Genomic DNA, 14,847 nt, shown 5'->3' with positions numbered 1-14,847 from the left:
TCAATCGCAGCTGCTGGGTCAAACTCTGACAGGGAGGATGGTGGTGGTGGGGGGTTCCGTTTACGGAAACTCTGAGCAAATCATCCAGTGTCTCAGTCTTCAGAGAGTTCCTGTAAGTAGTGTTGAGTCTGTTGTGACAGCTGAAACCTCCCTCACATGAGGCTGTGCTCACTGGTAGAACAGCACAAAATGTCAAAATCTGGAGCAAGTTGGGGAATCTTGCTGAACACTCTGCACTGTGGATCTTCTCCAGCGTCTGATTCAAAGCTGGAGAAGGAAACAAAAGTTTGTATTCTGTCCACTCTGCTGCCAGAACTTCCATTTTCTCATTATAAAGGATCGGGTTAAAGTATATGTAGATCTTCTTTATTTCTTCTATCCCAAACTGAAGAATATTTTCTTTGGGAGGCCAACCCAAGGTGTTGAAAACATACAGAGATGCAATCGCATCTGTTGACATAGACGGCAATGTTTCTGTGATGTACACCTTCGCATTGTTAATTAAGTTTCCTCTAACAGTCTGAAACTCTTGCACATCCCTGATCTTCCCTGAAATGGATACATGGTCAAAGAAATCTTGTTCGCTTGGTCCAACATTAGATTCCAGGTCAGCCAAAACTGAAATACAGTGTTCAATTCTTATTTTCAGAGATGAAATCAACAGATTCTTATTTTGTAGTGCCATGCTCAAACGGGTCAATTTCCCGTAGAAATCCAAAAGGAAGTACAGAAGCTTAACAAATTTAAATTGCTTCAAACTTTTCAGCAAATCCTTAGCTTTAGCGCCATCATTGTCTTTTCTATGGGCCACCTGTTCAAGATGGGTCACAACAGCTTTCCATGATTGCAAGAGAGCTCTTTTTGCATGTTCTTTCTGGCTAACCACCTAATAGTGTGTATATCACTCAGTTTTAGAATTTCTTCTGTAACTTCTGCCGTTTCTCTCAAGATGTGAAGTCTTGATGCGTGTTTGACACACATTTGAACCATCGAAATTTTAGTCGCCAGCCCAAAACTTTTGGTCGCCAATGGCGACCTGGCGACCGGAAATTTCGCACCCTGAAGTAGATACAGAATAGGTAATACTTGTAATAATTATGGATTATTGTGTGAATAGAGGTAGGGACACAGTGATTTAGTCGGTAGGGTGTCTGACTGCTATGAGACCCCGAGTTCAATTCCCGGTGTGGGCAATCTAAGGCTGGAATTTTTTTGGCTTGTCCCAGCATGAAGTGACTCTGGGGTGGGCTAAGTTGGCCAGAGCATGATGCTAATCACACATCTAAAATGATGAGATCGAAGATGTGTGGTTAATGGCATGGTGAAATATGCAATGGAAACTTTACCTTACCTATATGAACAGTAAAGAGATGGAGTAAGAATATACATTTAACTTAACAAGACACGTTCATGTCAAAATAAATAAATAGTAAAATGAGAAATTTATAGATTAACGGAAAGTTCAATTGATTGATTTGTTGTTTTAAGTCCACTTTATGCACAGATAGGCTAATTGGGACTGCACCTACAGTTTAAAGTGGGATTCGAACCACTATGTGAATCCACTGGGTATCAAACATGAGACCCCTCGATTACCAGGCGATGACGATATTCAGGAGAATGTTGATAGTTCCAGATGATAAAAATGTAACATATTATTATCATCACCATGCACTAATTTCCCAGGCTCCGTCAATACAAAATTAATTCATTCAATAGCGGGAACGCCAATCACAAATGAATAGACATTGGAACTACGTACTTTGATTTGGGTTATTCTACTTTGTTTTTCTGGGAAGATGAGCTCGAGTGATGATATGATGAAATTGATGAATAGACTCTCACAATCACCCACGCCCGGATTCGAACCTGTGACCCTTGGCATCATAGCACGATGTGCTAACCACTCCGCCATGGGGACCGGCTCTTGGCCTCCCCGACAGCGCAGTGGTAGCGTCGTCGCCTTGTAATCAAGGAGTCCTGGGTTTGATTCCCTGTGGAGGCACATAGTGGTTCGGATACCACTTTAAAATGTAGGTCCAGTCCCGATTAGCCTTACAGTGCATAAATTGGACTTAAAACAACAAATCAATCCAATCAAAAAGGGGACGGGCTCATGGGAACTACTACTAATAATAATGAACGTATTAAAACAATGTCATTTTGTTTATAATTTTATTATCATCATTACTGATTAATTGATTGATTTGTTGTTTTAAGTCCACTTTATGTACAGTAAGGCTAATCGGGACTGGACCTACAGTTTAAAGTGAGATCAGAACAACTTGTGCCTCCACCAGGTATCGAACCTGGGATCCCTTGATTACAAGCCGACGATGCTATCACTGCTGCATCGGGGAGGCCTCTTATCATCATTACTGATTTTTTTTCCTGGGAGGAATGGTTTCGGTACTCTTTAGGTTCCTTTGTTTTTATTATTATTGTTATGTTCATCATAAAAACTTCTCTAGATATTGTGGTATGTTCATAAATGATCGTGCGGGGTGTAAGGAGTGACCCTTCTAAAGACACTCAAATGTCAATCTCACTTGACTACATTGTTCAAGGGCGTCTGAATCCATGCCAAGTATTTTCCTTTATTGGGCTTGTGTTGTGTGCTGTCAATATGTATTTGTGATTGTCCCTCATCTATATCTTATCACCATTTTTCCTCGTCTTGACAATTAGCCAAAAGTGGCAAAAAGTGCCAAGTAAAATAAAACAATTCATCATTCATAATTGATCGTGCAAGAGAAAAATGGAGTGATTATTATTATTATTATTATGTGTAACAAAGGGTGAACTTTCGTGTATTATGTTGCAGCAGGAACTGAGTTCTGGAGCGTTCCGGCTCACTTTAAACCCTGCATACCGCAAATAAGTATTTTGGTTATTCAATTTTAGTACTTGGCAACTTTTCTTGGGGATCTTGATCACCCCGGACCCTCCCTCTGAATACAACATTGCATACACATATGTCTGTATACTAATTGAAAACATTCGTGCCTCCAATGCGCTTCCATGTAAAAGGACTGGCGAAGGAAGGCAAGTGCTTCCGCAATGATGTCACAGAATTCTCGACCGCGGGGGTTTGTTAGAAAGCCCAGTTATGGCGGGACCTTCTCAGGCAGGGAGGAAGAGTGATTGCATGGACCTTGGTTCTTAATAACATATTATTTTTGCACCCCTCTACCATGCCAGATTTGGCCGCCATCTTGAAAAAACGCCCAAAATCAGTTTTTTGCAAATGTCTCGATTGGAAAGCATTTTATAGCAAAAGAGATGATCACAAAAAATAATCTACATAAAAGTCTCTACAAGAAATGTTCTGTGCATTTTTATTGTAGGATGTGCTGTTTGGGTGCTAGCTGAGTGAGAAAATTTACGTCTTTTATCCCACCCAGTTTTGCAAGTGCGGAACTTACGGAAACATCTTTTCCATGATGTATTGTAATATTTATCTTCTATAAAACTAGACTTATTAAATTTGTTCTTTCTTACAAAATGTCATTTATGAGTTCAGTGGCTTTTATCATTGCATGCAGTTCTTTATTTGAAATATTTTAATGCCAGTTGTGTGCAGGAGATAATATGTTTGGTCTGAAAGAGCAGATAACTCCAAAGGAGCATGTTGACTTTGTCCAAAATGGTTATTTCACCATAAAACGCCCTTGTAATGAAGGGGTCCCGGGTTCAATACCCAGTGGAGCCACATTGCACAGTTGTTCGGATCCCACTTTAAACTGTAGGTCCAGTCTCCATTAGCCTATCTGTGCATAAAGTGTACGTTAAACAACAATTCAAATCATAATAAAATGACCAGAAAAGCTCTGGGATCTGGTCAGATATAATGACTGAGCCATGATGCACTCCATTAAGAGTTGTGGGAGATGGTAGAGGAGTGGCCCGACTCAATGCTAAGTGGGTTTTTGGCATGCTCATTAGTTTCCAGATAAAATAGATGAGCAGTATGTCAATGCACGAAAGTATCGCATATCAAGGGATAAGCAAGACTTTTGTCAGTGAGGCCTCCCCGATGGTGCAGTGATAGCACCGTCTCCTTGAAATCAAGGGGTCCCAGGTTCGATATCTGGTGGAGACACGTAATGGTTTGGATCCCACTTTAAACTGTAGGTTTGGCAAATGTCAAGTTTGAACGAAAGAGAGTTAAGCACTGAAGCGGTCACTTCTGAAGTGAAAATCAGGTGTGTTGTATCCAGAGTTTTTATTTAATAAATTATTTTACTAAAAAAATTACAAGACCAATTCAGAGAAATCTTTAAGTACAAACTTGCCCCATACCAGTTATAGCCGATGAGGTAGGGATGTGGACAACCAAGAAGCCTTCTCTTAATGATCCTCTTCGTGCTACTATCTGAAAGTGTCAGAAGGGACAAAGAAGCTGCACCTCCAGAGATTCTTCGCATTATACCCTGTAAACGCCTTAATGATTGCGCAAGAGGACATTTAGCTGTAGAAAAATTGGGATAAAATATTAAATAACGTGTTCAAAATCTGACCCTGTTGCATTTTTTTCTTAAGAATGGTTTCGAAGAGACTCGTGCCGCTTCTATCTGAAAGCTCCCTTCCTCTTCTATACTCTGTCCTGGGAATCTATGGAACAAGGCTGTGTGTTACATTAGGAAAGGGGAGAAAGCTTGTAGGCAGGGTGAAGCCATACATGCTCCTGTAAGCTGTTAGTAGCTGCGGTTGTTTTCTCTCCACCATGCAATACTGTTCCCTCTCATGCGTTCATTGTTCGAGTTACTACTTATGCAGAGTGGCAGACCCTTGTTTTCGTTCGCTCGCTCCAGAGATTCCCAGGACAGAGTATAGAAGACGAACAGAGCTTTTAGATGGAAGCAGTACATATCTCATGGAAACCAATCTTAAGAAATAAATGCAACTTTTCAAACTGACGCGACACGTACATGTCACTCCAACTGGGCCTTGTTCTCAATACCGTGCTTTGTAGCTCCTCGTCAGTTGTGCGCGCATACACGGTGAATGTTTTGCTTTAGACTAAAGGGGCCCTGTCATCACTTAACTTTGAAATCCCTGTGTAGATTGTGGCCTCTCGCTTTGATCTGCAAGCACATGCCAATTCTGATGATCTATTTCACATTCACTTATAAGAATTCTTGCTGGTAGAAGACAAGCGATGTTTATGGTTTCTAACAGTAGCAGAAATGCAGACATTATGTTCATTTGTTTTATGTTAAATATTACAAAATTGTGTATTAATTAATATACATACATTACAACTTGAAAATACATTTTCAAGAAGAGTCCTTAGGACATTTATAATAGGCATTTTAATAAGAAATAATACCATGCAAAAGCATTTTCTTGAGTTTCGCTCTTTCACAATGGAACGGGAAAAGAGGTGAAAATACTAGATTCTCTAGAGCCATAATGGTGCTTCCTAGAAGAAAAATGCATAGAACATTTTTTGTAGAGAATTTTATGTACCTAGCCTTGCCATAAATACTGTTACAACGTAAATAATGAAGAACTGAGCAGTGGTTAAAGACATATTAATGTAACTTTACATGGCACTTTAATGGAGTATTGACCACACTTAGTACCGTCAGTTTTCAAAATGGCCACCTTTAGCATCCACACAGGCTCGAAATCGTCCAGGCCACTCATCTATTGCAGCACGCATGATGTCCACTGGAAAATCCGCCACTGCTGCTACCAAGGAACGCTTCAAACTGGCAATTGTGGGGTGCCACTTCTTGCAGACAATGCCCTTAAGCACTGGCCACAATTTGTAGTCCAATTGGTTGAGGTCGGGGCTACTAGGAGGCCAGTCTGCAGGTGAAATGAAATCAGGCACGTGATGCTCGAGCCACTGTTGTGTGGATCGTGTCTTGTGGGCTGGAGCAGAATCGTGCTGGAAATTCCACTGTTGGTTTGTTAACAATGTGGTGCTTAAATCTTTGACAATGGTCTCCAGGACTGTGTTTGCATACGTTACTGCATTGGTTTTAACCCCCTTTTCACAAAAATGCAGCAGGGTGCCACCAGAATAACACCCCCCACCGAACCATCACCGAGGAGGGATAATGGCCCCTCTGAACTCTGGGAACTTGTTGACGGGTCTCCTGCGAGCTAGTGGCATACACCCGATCATTTTGGCGGTTGAATCTCTATTCGATCGTGAAGATTTTCTCATCTGTGTAAAGAATCCTCTGATGTCCATTCTGAGCATAACTCTGCAAGAAGCGTCTACATTTCACCACCCTCTGCTGCTTCAGTCATGCGTCAAGGTAATGTCTGGTAGATTGGTGATATGGTTTAAGTCCAATGTTCACACGAAGTACCCTGGACATCGATCTTTTCGATATGTTCATCTCACAAGCCATCACTGCCTGCTTCCGAAGTGGATTTCGGTGAACACGTACCACCATTGTCTTCTGTACTGCTGGGGTCCACAGAATGTGAGGACAACCTTGCCGCAAGTGATCCTTAACAGACCCGGTTTCAGTGAAGTGCTGGATGGTCCGGTGCACAAACATTCGATTTTCAACTTTTTTTTAAGGACTGGAAATTTTCACTGGCTGATTTCCCAACCTTGTGTGATGGTATCACAGTGATATGGTTTTTGTAATATCCCCATTCCATGTTGACAGTTGCAGGTACGTGCTTGCTCTTTCACAGCCACACTCACAATGACTCACATCAGTGGCGATCAATTGCTTACACTTGTTGGATGGTATACGTTAGACATTTGTAACAGTATTTATGGCAAGACTGGGTAGATTAACTTTTGTCATACCCTCTTTTGCTGTAAAATGCTTTCCTAGTGAGATATTGCAAAAACTGGTTTTGGTCGCCATTTTTCCAAGATGGTGGCCAAATCCGGGGTAGTAGAGGGGTGCCAAATTAATATGTTGTTAAGGGTGGGTTTTTCAATGTGCGATCAAAGTTCGGATTGGACAAATAACTAGAGGTTACAGCAATTTTGGGTTTTTCATCAGCGGTCAACTCCTCAACTGTCAGTTAAGTTGCTGTGAACTTGATCCGTGCTTCATCCGGAGGTCAGCAAGATGACTGGTAGTTTCGAACAAACATGGCTGCCTCATCAGAAGATCAATCTTCACCAGACGATTTTATCAGGCACATTGAACGAGAAATAATTAAGTAAAAAGTTACATTGGTGCAGAAATAAACTTGTTGTGCTTGGCAGAGTTCAAATGAAGTGCGTAGTAACAGGTAGAACAAAGGAAATTGTCGCCAGACTTGGATTTGTGTGCACACACCAATGACATCTATCCTTTCGTGTAGCCAGTTTCCAAGTGGCAAGTTGGTGTAGTGGATAAAGGTAGTAGCTGTTAGTGGAAGTTCCATTTTATGTTGCGAGTTCGAGTCCTGCTGCAGACAGTTTTTTTATACATGTATAGTCCATTTATCACGATTTGGACATTGATTCTATATTTTACTTTGCACAATCTTAAAATAAAAAAAATATATAAAAATTTGTTGCTTTGAATATTGTCGAGTAGAGATACTGTGTAAAAGTTGGCTGCAAAGTTTGAATGTTCAATGAAAATATTTAACTTCTCTGCGATACGACGTTCTCTCGGGTAGGGTACGTGTACAAACTGGGAATAAAATTTTAGTCATAATATACATTCAAATGTCAACTTATTTTTTCGTATTACATAGCTAGTTACTTGTATTGATATCTCATTCCGTAAGAAAAAGAATAACTATTTATACCATATTACCATTTTGTGTTTTATGAAGTCTGTCTGTTTCAAGAAAAAAGCCAAATGTGCAGTAAGTGTTTTCTCCTTATGTGTATTTATTTGTAGGAACGAAATACGTAGCACGTTAGGTTCTGTATTTTCAATGTAAACAATTAATTTCTACAACCGCATGTACCGTATTGTAGTTCTACCTTTTCACAGCAGGCAAAATTTGATTTGAATTTACACACCCAGATGGCAGTGGGATTGAATTTTTCGCTCAGTATTGCAAACTCACAATTGTTACGCACCGAACTAAAGGGCAATGAACCTTTGGTTATTTTTACATTGAAAAACCCGGTGTTGGTTTTAGACTGGAGGTGAACTCCAACTGGTGGTTGGCTGACCAAAAATTTGACCAGACATTGAAAAACTGGCCCTAAGTACCCAATTAGGAAGATAAAAAAAATTTGTTCCAGCTTTCCCTAATTTTTTTCCTTATTGGACCCCAAAAGCATCCCTTGTTGACTGGCCTAGTGGCTACTCATCGGGAAATCTGCTTGAATTTTTCTCTGTAAACGTGCAAAATTGCAACTTTTATTCATTCAAATCCTATTGAATTTATACATATTTATAAATACCCTGATGAGAGTTTTTCTCAGTTTTTTTATTTTTATCGAGGAAGGAAACTAAAGCTGTGTGGAAAATAAAACAGAATTCTCTCGATTACTTTGTTAGTGTCCTTTGTAGAGCAATCTGACAGATGGAAGATTATTAAAAGATATCTTGAAGATGATTAGGTAAATTTGGTGTTTGAAATTCTTACAGAATTAAAAAAAAATTCGCAGAGTAGAATATATATTGTAACATTTGTGACTTACATGTTTTTAATATACTGTTTGATAAAATTGATTTTCAATTTTTGGAAACATTGGAATCACACAGACCCTTTATATTGTTACTATAATATTTGTGTGTGTCGTATGATTGAAATAGAGAAAACATCTGCTTGTAGCCTTGAATTTTTGGAAAGTTCATCTTGAAAACTGGGAATTATACTTGAACTTTATCATGGTCCTAGAGTAGCCACACTGTAAAAATTTTCTCACACTGTGAAATGAGAAATCCAATATTAATAAACAGCTTCCTTTTCAGAAATTAGCTGACAACCAACAGAACAAAAATTAATAATTGATGTACCCAATTGTGTATGATAGATTATTTTTTGTATAGCTATATTAATTTTTAACTTTTTTAAAAATAATTCATGAATATATTTTGTGAAGGGTTATTTTTAATACATTATTTTTCAGCATATATGTACAATAATATTGTTTCTACATATATCAAAATACTTTTCCGGCATATTCAATTACTTAATTTAGTAATTGCTAAATTAAGAGAAAGACTCTCAGTGATAAATCATAAGCAACAAAATCTAAAAGTTCTAAAATTTGATACAGGAAAGTTTCCTGATGAAAGAATTAAGAAAGATTACCAAATTAAACTGTCAAATAGATTTGATGTTTTGCAGGATTTAAATGATGATGAAAATATAAATGAAACAGACGTAAATAAGAATTGGGAGCACATACGTAATGCAATAGAATCAGCAGCTAAAGAAAGTATAGGATACCATAAACCGAGAAAAAGTAAGCCATGGTTTGATAATGAATGTCATAATCTAATAGAAATAAGAAATCAGGCTAGACTTAGGTGGTTAAATAACTCTGATGATACAAATCTAAACAATTATAATAGAATAAAGCGAGAAGTTAACCGCACGTTTAGAAGTAAAAAAAGAGATTACTTGAAAAGCAAAATTAACGAAATTGAAACAAACAGCAAAAATAAAAATATCAGAGATTTATATAAAGATGTAAATGAGTTTAGAAAGGGGTGTCAACCTAAAGTAAACTTGATAAAAGATAAAGACGGTGATTTTCTAGCTGACCCAAGCGATATTCTAAATAGATGGAAGAACTACTTTAATGACCTTTTAAATGTCCATGTAGGAGATAAATCAGAAGTGAATGAAGTACACACAGCAGAACCTTTAGTCCCAGAACCTAACTTGTCTGAAGTTAAAGATGCTATTAAAAGGCTAAAGAATAACAAAGCACCTGGCATTGATTTAATACCAGCTGAGTTAATTAAATATGGTGGAAATTCATTAATTTGTCAAATTCATAAATTAATTTGTTTAATATGGAATAAAGAAGAAATCCCTCAACAGTGGAAAGAATCCATAATTGTTCCTGTGTTTAAAAAAGGTGATAAAATGAACTGCAATAATTACCGTGGAATTTCTCTACTCTCAACAACATATAAAATATTATCTAACATTCTTTTAACAAGACTAACCCCATATGCTAATGAAATTATAGGTGATTATCAATGTGGATTTAAACGCAACAGATCAACTACAGATCAAATTTTTCACATCAGACAGACACTTGAAAAAAAGTGGGAATATAATCAAAATGTCCATCAGCTATTCATTGATTTCAAAAAAGCATATGATTCGGTCAAAAGAGATAAATTATATAATATATTAGTAGAGTTTGGAATACCTAAGAAGCTTGTTAGTATGATAAAAATATGCACCAGTGAAACAGAAAGTAAAATTCGTGTGGGTATTAATATGTCTGACAAATTTACAATTCATGATGGGTTAAAACAAGGAGATGCATTATCTCCATTGCTCTTTAATTTTGCCTTAGAATATGCTGTAAGGAAGGTAAAAGAAACTAAAGAAGGACTAAAATTAAATGGTGTGACTCAGTTGTTAGCATATGCAGATGATGTAGACTTACTGGGGGATGATGTGAATACAATTAAGAATAATGCTAAAATATTTTTCAAAACTGCTAAAGAGATAGGTTTGGAAGTTAACAAAGAGAAAACTAAATATATGCTTACAGGCCGAAACCAAGTGTTAGGTAATAATCAAAATCTAATTATTGATAACAACTTGTTTGAAACAGTTTCCAAATTCAAATACTTAGGAGTAATATTAACAAATGAAAATTATATTAAAGAGGAAATAAAAAGTAGGCTTAATTCAGGAAATGCATGTTACTTCTCTCTTCATAAACTTTTGTCTTCTCGTTTAATATCTAAGAATCTAAAAGTTAAAATATACAAAACCGTAATTTTGCCTGTAGTATTATATGGGTGTGAAACTTGGTCCCTTACATTGAAAGAGGAACATAAATTGAGAGTATTTGAAAATAGGATCCTTAGGAAAATATTTGGACCTAAAAGGGATGAGGAGACAGGTGAGTGGAGAAGGTTACATAATTTAGAACTACATAATTTGTATTCATGTCCAGACATTATTAGAATAATTAAATCAAGAAGACTTAGGTGGGCAGGCCATGTGGCACGAATGGGAGAGGAAAGAGGAGTTTTCAGGATTCTTGTTGGGAAACCTGATGGTAAAAGACCAGTAGGAAGGCCAAGACGAAGATGGAGGGACAACGTCGAGATGGACCTAAGGGAAATCGGTAGGGATGGAAAAGAGTATATAGATCTTGCTCAAGATAGGGACAGATGGAAGGCCTTTGTTGCTGCAGCCATGAACCTTCGGGTTTAAGAAGGCTAGAGAGTTAGTTAGTTAGTTAGTTAGTTAGCTACATATATTCATCTTTTCTCAGTAGTGTAGTGTAAATTATACAAAGTTTTGTTTTTATTCATGCAAAGACTCATTAAGTACCCTGAATACTAAAAATAGGAAAATTTATAAGTAAGTCACAAACGTTTATTAAAAAAAAATACTAAGGTACTGACTTGAAAACATTTTTTCTTTCTCAACATAATTTCCACCAACATTGATTCTAGGACTGGGCCATTGCCGAAGTATCAGTATTGGTCGATACCAGTGGTTTTGGAAATTGGAAAGTATCGGTTGGAATTCATCTACCAATACCAGCTGATACTTTTCCGGCATATTCGTCTTTCACGGTGTCTGCAAAAATGCAGTTCGACACTTATCGTAATTATCCTGGAAATTATCCAAAATTCAAACTTTCTTTTCATTTTGCGCCAATTTTGCCTGAAAAACTGTACTTTATGATTACATAATATCTATTTTAATATTTTGATATAATTCTTGAATATTCTAAAGCAATTTTTTTTGGTTAGTTGATGCATAATTGGAGAAGATTATTTACACACAAATATTGATCAATATTTTGAACAAATTTTAATTTATGAAATTTTCAATTATCTGTATCGGTGAGAATCCGAAAGAGTATCAGCATCGGTATCGGCACCAAGTGGTATCAGCTCAGCCCTAATTGATACACTCATCCCATCGCTTTATCAATCTCCCAAAACCTGCTGTCAGTGGCATAGCAACATATCGCAAGGCCCCATCTGTTCTTAAAATTTAAAATCTCAGTGTGATCAAACAAAATCTTCACAGAGAAATCTTCAGAGATATGCCAGCAAATTATTATATTTAAGTAATAATAATAAATTGCTGACGAAAATCATATTTCATAATGTCATTCACCCTAATTCTCTGTTTTCCTGGAGCTGAAATCTGAAGCTGTAGGAAGGAAGGGGAAAAACTGCTAATATTATCCATTCCCTCCTTGAGTTGACAACAACACAAGCATTTAAATGCCTCACACCTTGCTCCGTGGCAGTTGGGGGTGCTTTAGTGTGAACATTAAAATTGGGAGTGCAAGGTCAAGAGAAAGAAGAAAGTACAAGACAAAGTGCTTTTTATTCAATAAAAGAATAAATGGGCGAAAATGCCCAAGCTAGTTATTGTGATTTTTCTGCATAAATGTTCACATGAGAAATACAACTATAATTTTTAAATTTTTCAGACCCCTTAGGCTTAGGACCTGCCCCTCCCACCTGTATGTTGCACCCCTGATTTGAGGTATTCATTAAAATTATAACATTTAACTAGTATTCAAGAACAGAATGTTCTAATTTTATTGCCCACGAAAATTAGCCTTTTTGATCTTTTTCTGATTTCTGTTATTGCATATTTTGTATCAATCCCATGAAATGCTTGGCCCCGGGCAGTCGCCGACTTCGCTCACCCCGTGCAACGGCACTGACTATTGACTACAGAGAATAAATTATGAATTATTATATCCTTCGTCTTATACTTCAATATTCTTAAATTTCTATTGTAAGGTTCGATCATCTGTTCCACTGTTCTACCCCTAATTAAATCATTAGTACCATTTAATAATACTGGGGTGATACTCTGTGCCTTATATGGTGGGAGGTGGCACCAATACAGAGTCTAATACTAAGAAATTACCTTTTGAAAGTTCCTTCATGAGCATTTGTGAGTCAATTTTTATTTTGAAATTTTTAAAAATGAATGGTCCAAAAATTCTAAAACTATTAATTTCATGTTAAATTACAAGTACGCCAAAAATTAGTGAAATCCATGACATGAACAGGGTCCCCACTGATCTAGAAGAATCAGGAATAAATAAAAATATGGAGATGTTAGTGAAATTTTTGCTAGAAATGTTCAAAAACCTTGGAATGTTAGGGAGATTAGTTTGTTCAAGTATCAGAGGAAGAAGCACATTTCACAGGTTTCTCTGACAAGCTTCTGGGTTGTAGACATTTTGTGTAAAAATATTTTGATATTTTCTTTTTACATTATTTTAGTGGATGTGAAATTTTGGGTAGTGCCAATAAACTGCTGATATCAAATTTACTGATAACAATAACCAATATTCCATGGATGGGATGTAAAGTACTAAATGGTCCTTGAAGAACCTGAATGGATCATTGACCTCCTTAACAAATGTATGTTACCAGATGACTGCATTGCAAAGAAGCTGCATGTTTAGTTATTTACTTTTTGAAAATACTATGGCATGTACATTATATGTTTATATCCATAAAGAAATATAGAAAAATCTCAGAATATTGCACTAAATTAAAATATATTTATGGACAGGGGTAGAAAAAACAAATTCAGGGACGAGCAATTTTTTTTCCAAATACGGGTTAAGAAAGCCATGAATCCAACTATGATAAAGCTACACATTTTGAAATGTGACCTTAAAACATATAATTTATTAATTAACACAAGATTGGATTACAAGCAATTAATTCTTGTACTAGAGTGGCATTTCTGAAGAAGGCTCAACTGGTAACATCATAAATAACTATGGAATACATTCTAATACATGGCTGGCTCCAATAACGCTGCAGATTTTAAAATTCAGCTAGCAACAGTGTAAAAAATTATAATGGCATGTCTATTATTTTGATTTAATGGCACACATGATACAGAAAACACACACATCTTCAAAAAACACATAGTGTACTTGTTCTTTTTTTTAAAAAGAAGGGTAATGGAAATTTCCATAAGTGAACTCAAAATATTTAAAAACATGTATTTTTAGCACTGGTTTTGAAAATTCAATCACCAGGTTCTACCCATGTTTATGTATATATTGGATTGGTGCAATTATCAGTAATGATTGTGTGTGTGTCAGGTGATACTGATAAGGGTACCAATTAATCTACCCTATCCCTATTTTATTTACTTTCAACAAGTTTAATAATCGGTCATGGTCTGGAAATTACTTTGAAAATATTTGGAAAACCTGGAATTTGGTGTGCTAATGAGAGAACTTTGATGAAGGTCGAGGTCACTGGGTTATTTGATGTGTGTTGATCCTACACCGAAGTTCTCTTTTAGCTCTGTTGGTCTTTTGATGCAAAAGGATTAGTTAAGAAACTTTTTCATTTGTACAACGGAGAGTCAAATGAAAAACCTTAATTTGTTTTTGTTTCTTACCTAGTAGATTTCTGTATGTAGTGTTGCACAAGTTTGCTGCATTTTAACACATACGTATTGCTGATCTACATATATTTTCAAATTTGAGTTAGTGCCTGAATACCTTAAGCCTTCGTGGGTCACGTGAGAAGAGTTACATTGATGGCCGCACATGGTGCCAGAGACCGGGTTTTTGAAATGCTAAATTAATGCTTTAAAATGCCAAATACTCAATTATTATGATTAGATCTTTTCTTTCAACAATTGAGATTCTATAAAACTATAGAAATTGAAATTCTACAAAATTATAAAAAGGCACTCTTCGTTAGTCGGGCACAGAACAGCAGACTGGATTTTCAGTAACAACCAGGTACA

At 36.7% G+C, this 14,847-nt stretch overlaps 1 protein-coding gene across 1 annotated transcript in view; it reads left to right on the top strand.

The window, feature by feature from the left end:
• Nucleotides 1-14,847, top strand: part of Rchy1 (Ring finger and CHY zinc finger domain containing 1) — a 47,428-nt gene that overhangs the window by 12,983 nt on the left and 19,598 nt on the right. The window lies entirely within an intron of this gene.

This window comes from Lepisma saccharinum, chromosome 5, assembly GCF_977018435.1.
Source record: "Lepisma saccharinum chromosome 5, izLepSacc3.1, whole genome shotgun sequence".
Lineage (NCBI taxonomy): Eukaryota > Metazoa > Arthropoda > Insecta > Zygentoma > Lepismatidae > Lepisma > Lepisma saccharinum.
Note: the sequence above shows the minus strand (reverse complement) of the source record. Positions and strands in the feature narration are given on the sequence as shown.